The 5,484-nt window shown below is 26.6% G+C and overlaps 1 non-coding gene across 1 annotated transcript; it reads right to left on the bottom strand.

The window, feature by feature from the left end:
• Nucleotides 1-575: 575 nt before the first annotated feature.
• Nucleotides 576-648, bottom strand: TRNAR-UCU (transfer RNA arginine (anticodon UCU)). Its single transcript has one exon. It is a non-coding gene; the product is annotated as a tRNA-Arg (tRNA).
• Nucleotides 649-5,484: the final 4,836 nt, after the last annotated feature.

Genomic DNA, 5,484 nt, shown 5'->3' with positions numbered 1-5,484 from the left:
AAGAAAGCTGAAAAGCAAGTGAATGATTCTTCTCCTTAGGCATGGAAAAGTTTGAATTGGTTGATTTGATATTCAACCCCATTTTCTATTTTACAATATCAAAAATAACCTTATGTTACAGGACGAAAAGTTAATCAGTTTATCCGGTTAATTTTATTGCTAACACGAGTTGTTTAACTCATCACAGTCTCCTAAGGACGCTAAGAGTTGTTTGATATACTAATTTTTTTTTTTTTCAAGATTTATCTTGAATAGTTCTAGCTTTATAGGTACGTAGGAATCGAATTTTCAGAACTAATCAAGAAGTTAACCTACTCTCTGTACTTTTTTACTAGCTTGTTCTGTTGTGCTTGAACTGAGAATGTTCTCAACATCGTTCACCACCAAATAAAGAGACATATAAATGAAGAGAGGGTTCTATCAGTCATCAAGTCAAGGTAAATATATAAACTAGTAAAACACGTAAATTTAGTTTTAAAATCAATAAATTTGAGCTGGATGTTGAGATTTCCGCAACTTTGGAACACTCATCTTAGTGAGTCATTGACATTAAACAAAATAAAAAGAAAAAAAAGCACGCCCAGTGGGACTCGAACCCACAATCGCTTGATTAGAAGTCAAGCGCCTTATCCATTAGGCCATGGGCGCCTATTGCTGCTGAAACTCTTCAGAAATAATTATTTCAAAGATTCTATGATAATTTACCGAACTCAACTAAAGTTTTCTACCCATCCAAAGGTTGTGTGTGAGATGTTAAGTAGTTGTCTCGAGTTTGCATTCTGAAAATGAAATTGCCTTTAGCATGGAGCGCTTTAACCCACCCTCTTCACTCAAGTGGAGTTTTCCGGTGCAAATCCGAATTAATCGAGACCCAAAGTATGTACTGTACACACTCAGACAAAAAACTTAAGATAAAAGGTTATGTATAATATAATTGAGCATAATCTGAGTTTTTATGTTTGTTTCGCGTGTACGAAAATCAATAGTTTAAATTGAGAATTGAATGGGAATGCAACAAACTTATCCTAAATTGGTTAGGTTAAATTAGGACATACATCAAACATGCTATTAAATAAAAAATAGAGCATATAAAATTGAATTTATTTAAGCCAATAATAAATTAACATAGAAATCCCAATAACAGTACTACATAGGAAGCAATAATATAAGACGATACTAACTAGTAGGATCAAAGTTTGTTAATGACGTACACTTACACTAGATTTAGTGTTTGTTAGGCGCTTTTTTCCATACTAGTATTAGTACCCGCGCGGATGCGCGGACACTAATCGTGTCAAATATTTAAGTTATTTGGATTGTATGTAAATAATCTTAAAATTTACACTTTCTCAGTAAATATAGATAATCATTGGATATTAACTACATGAAAAAAATTAACAATTTCTTCTATTTTTTTATACCATTCTTGTCGGTGTCATTGGATCCTAAAAATAGTCAGGAAGCAAAATAATAACTCATATTTATGATAAAACAATCAAATATTGAGACAATGTATAACTCTTTGGATAAGACTTAACTCTTTTAATACTACTTGAACTCTTATTTGGTGTTGATATCTCTTAAAAAATATTTCTTTCTTAAAATTTCAGTTTCCAAAACATTATATTTCAATAATAATTATTTTTATAATAATGTAATTGAAAATATTATTCTTAATTCAAGACTCATTTTAGTTGGCTATCTAAAAATATAAAAAATTCTTTAGCTAGTGAATTTGTTTTACTCCATTTTGATATTTGACATTAACTATGTTAAATATCTGAGTTATTTGAATTATATGAAAATAACCTTAATATTTAAACCTTCTAAATAATCTATAGATAATCGTCAAATATTAATTAAGAAACATTACATGAAAAAAAACTAATATTTTCTCAATTCTCGTAGTGATAATTTTATTTTTGCACTATTTCAATTCAAATTCGAATATCATATTAGTTTGTTAGTAATAGTGATTTTTTAAAAATGACACATAATGTAATTAAAAAAAATATATTCGAAGATATCCTTATCTTATAATCTATGTATTTGAGTTGAAAAAAAAATATTTGAAATCGATGAGATTAACTTTCAAATTTTTATACTCAACAAAGATTAAACATAAGAAGAAATTTGTTGTCATCTTTTATTTCTCGTTTTTAGATCTTTCTCACATTTGTTTCAATATTTATTTTCTTTTATCTTATTTTTTATGTCATTATTTGTGTTGTTACAAAAAATTAATTTATTCCACTATAAAAGGATGAGTTTTAATAAAAATTATCTACATATGAACTTTAATTATATTTTTAGTCTTTGGTTGAAATTATTTCATATTTTTCTTTTGGCTTTATCTAATCAGCCTAAATAGGTGCCCACTCGACCACTTAAATTAAAAAATTAAATGATGTGTAATTTATATATAATCCATATATAATATGTGTATAATCGTGTGTTGTCGGTATATCATCTATTTATATTAGCTATAAAAAGTAAACAATAAATATGGCCGGATATTATGTAAATATTCCATAAGATTTCGATTTTTTGAGTTTATCCATGATATAACTTCTATTATAATAATTTTAAAACTCTCTACTAATGTTCAAAAATATCTTATCTTCTTATTATCTTTGATTTAAAAAAAAGTAAAGAGATTTTTCGAAATAATTTGTTTACATTAAAAAAAATATTTCACGTCATACCAATCTTTTCTTATATATACTCTTTGTTACATTTAAAAGTCGCTATAGAAACTATCAATTAGTAACCAATTTATCTCTTGTTGAGTTTGAAAAGAAAAACCTTTCACATAATCTAATGATTCAAAACTAATATTCTTCAACGAAAAAAATATTATACCCTTGCAATATTAGCTTGACTACAGCTAAATGAAGAGGTTTCAGCTTAAAACCTTCAATTCCTTGAATGTGTTAAATTGAAATTAATGATAGCAATATGTATAGCCAAAGTTTTGTTATTTGTTTGATGTCCATTTATGCAAATTGACTCTTCAAATAAATATTCTTCAAGAAGAAAAAAGAAACAACTTATTTTTTTTAATATTGACTGATTTTGTGATGTTTCTTTCTCCAGTATGTATGTTTACTTTATTATATATGTAAGTAAACTTTTATTTGGTTTTGTAAACTCTTTTTTGTTATTTAGATAAACATAGACGTGTACCTTATATATTACATTTATTTTAAAAGAATTTTATTTTATTCAAATCTAGCTACAACGTTTCAAAGAACTATACTTATAGGATTTTAAATGTGAAAGAGTTTTATAGTTATATGGAGTAGTTTTTTTGTTGCTAGAGGCAAAGTAATATTTAAATAATTAGAAAAAATAACAAAAGTTTCTAACATAATTGCATATGATCATTAACCAAATTAAGTATGATAACATGATAAAAAAGATAAATTTTATTTTTAATTTAAATTCGAATTTTAGAACTTTATCTATAAATTCAAAATTATCTTTTAATTCAAATTTTGTATATATATATATATAATATTTGTATTTAACTAAAATAGTCAAATATAGAATAAAATTACCATATACTATAAAGTCACCATATACTATTGACATTTATTAGCTTGCCACTTGGCTTAACCATAATGTCAATTATATATGGTAACTTTCTTGCTTTAATATATATATATATATATAGATTTAATTTAAATTTAAATTTTAGAAATATGGTATCTCAAAAGGAAGTGTCCAGAATCATATTTTTTGAAAGTATCTGGATTCATTTTATTAACATTTAATGTCTTTATTATTTCATGCAATAATGAGTCATTATTCTATATTTGTAACCGTTGGACTATTACTCACACATTATAACCACTTGATTCCACTTACCTATATATACATACATTATCTATATACATACATTCTTTATGGTGTGGTAGATACTAAGTATACAGAAAATACTCTCATTCCTTCTGCTGGATTTTCTACCAAGTTGAATAAATCTTTGTTAGTTTATGCTCCTAGTTTTATACTAGAAGGGTATGTTAAATCTTGGGGGATACACCCAAACCGAGTAAAATATCCTTAAAGATAGTGTCTTTAACACGCCTCAAGTTTTAAAGAATTCCCTACAAGTTTCGTGATGAAGTATTTTCTGTAAGATTTACAACAATCCTAAGGATATTTCACTTTGTTTTTATGGAGAATACTACTTATGGAATTCTGATGGACTTTAAAGGCACACGGTAATATCTTTCGCTTGATAGGTTTTGCATAAAATTATATCTAAGTGCCAGGTAGCACGTAATTGACTGATACCTTTTATTCTTTTATGCTTATTCTCGTGAGAATATAATAGGCAGATAAACTTTGACGTTAAGAATATACATATAATTTATTTCTAATTTTATTAGTGTTTCAGGGTGTGCGCTATTTACTAATATCGATTTGTAACGTGATATTATATATGTGCATTTTGTATTGTGAAAGAAAATGCATGTTAACTTTTTAGTCTTATAAGTGACGCTTTTGTAGTTCTCTTGATCTTGAATGTTTTGAATTTCCTCTCGTAAAATTTTAAAAAGACAATATCTTATTTGTTTTGAGCAATGGTAAAATTTAATTTTCTAATGCATCAATATTTTATAGTTTACTTATGTTACTAGAGATCATAAGTGACTTCTGAGTGATTCTAAATTTGAATTTATCAATATAGTTATTATACATATATCTAAAAGAACTCAGATATGTATATTATTGTCGATTGTTTTTTCCGCCCTTGCCTCATTGAAATAATTATTTTAATGTCAATATGAGCCTTACGAAATTTGTGATTCTTATGGCGACAATATATATATTGGAGAGCCAAAGTATATTGCATTTTGGTGGAAGTACTTTATGATCTAAAAATAAACTTCACTTATTTCTTGGTCATTCGGGTGAATTTTGAATAATGACTAATTTTTCTTCATATAACTATGAGTTAATTATTTGAGATAAAACTTTATTGGAAATAATAATTATGTTGTGAGGGCACACTAAGCCACTATATATTTCTCATAGAAGAGGATTCGAGAGAAATAATAATCCTGCAAAGTCAAATTTTTTTTTGACTAAGCGGATGATATAATTGTTATGGTCATTTCTCAAGCAAATCTTATGGCTAATGCAACAGATTAGATGTTAGACTCTTGTGCTACTAAGCAAATTTGTGCTAATTAAGTTCATTTTGTGTCCTACACCCAAGTTGAAGAACAAGAAGAATGATTTATTTATTTTGGCGATTCAAGGACTACTTAAGTTCTTAGAATGAAAATTTCTTTTTAAACTCACTTCTGAAAAATATTGACAGTAATTGGGTGATCCATAACTCTAATATTCGGGCAAATTTAGTTTCTGTAGAATTGTTAAAAAAAGTTGGAGTGAAAATTTTCTTTGAGAATGATGAGGTTGCATCAAATAAAAATACTTTTTTATGGGCAGTGAATATTGTAATCATAATTT

This window comes from Nicotiana tabacum, chromosome 5 (genome assembly GCF_000715075.1).
Source record: "Nicotiana tabacum cultivar K326 chromosome 5, ASM71507v2, whole genome shotgun sequence".
Classification (NCBI taxonomy): domain Eukaryota; kingdom Viridiplantae; phylum Streptophyta; class Magnoliopsida; order Solanales; family Solanaceae; genus Nicotiana; species Nicotiana tabacum.
Note: the sequence above shows the minus strand (reverse complement) of the source record. Positions and strands in the feature narration are given on the sequence as shown.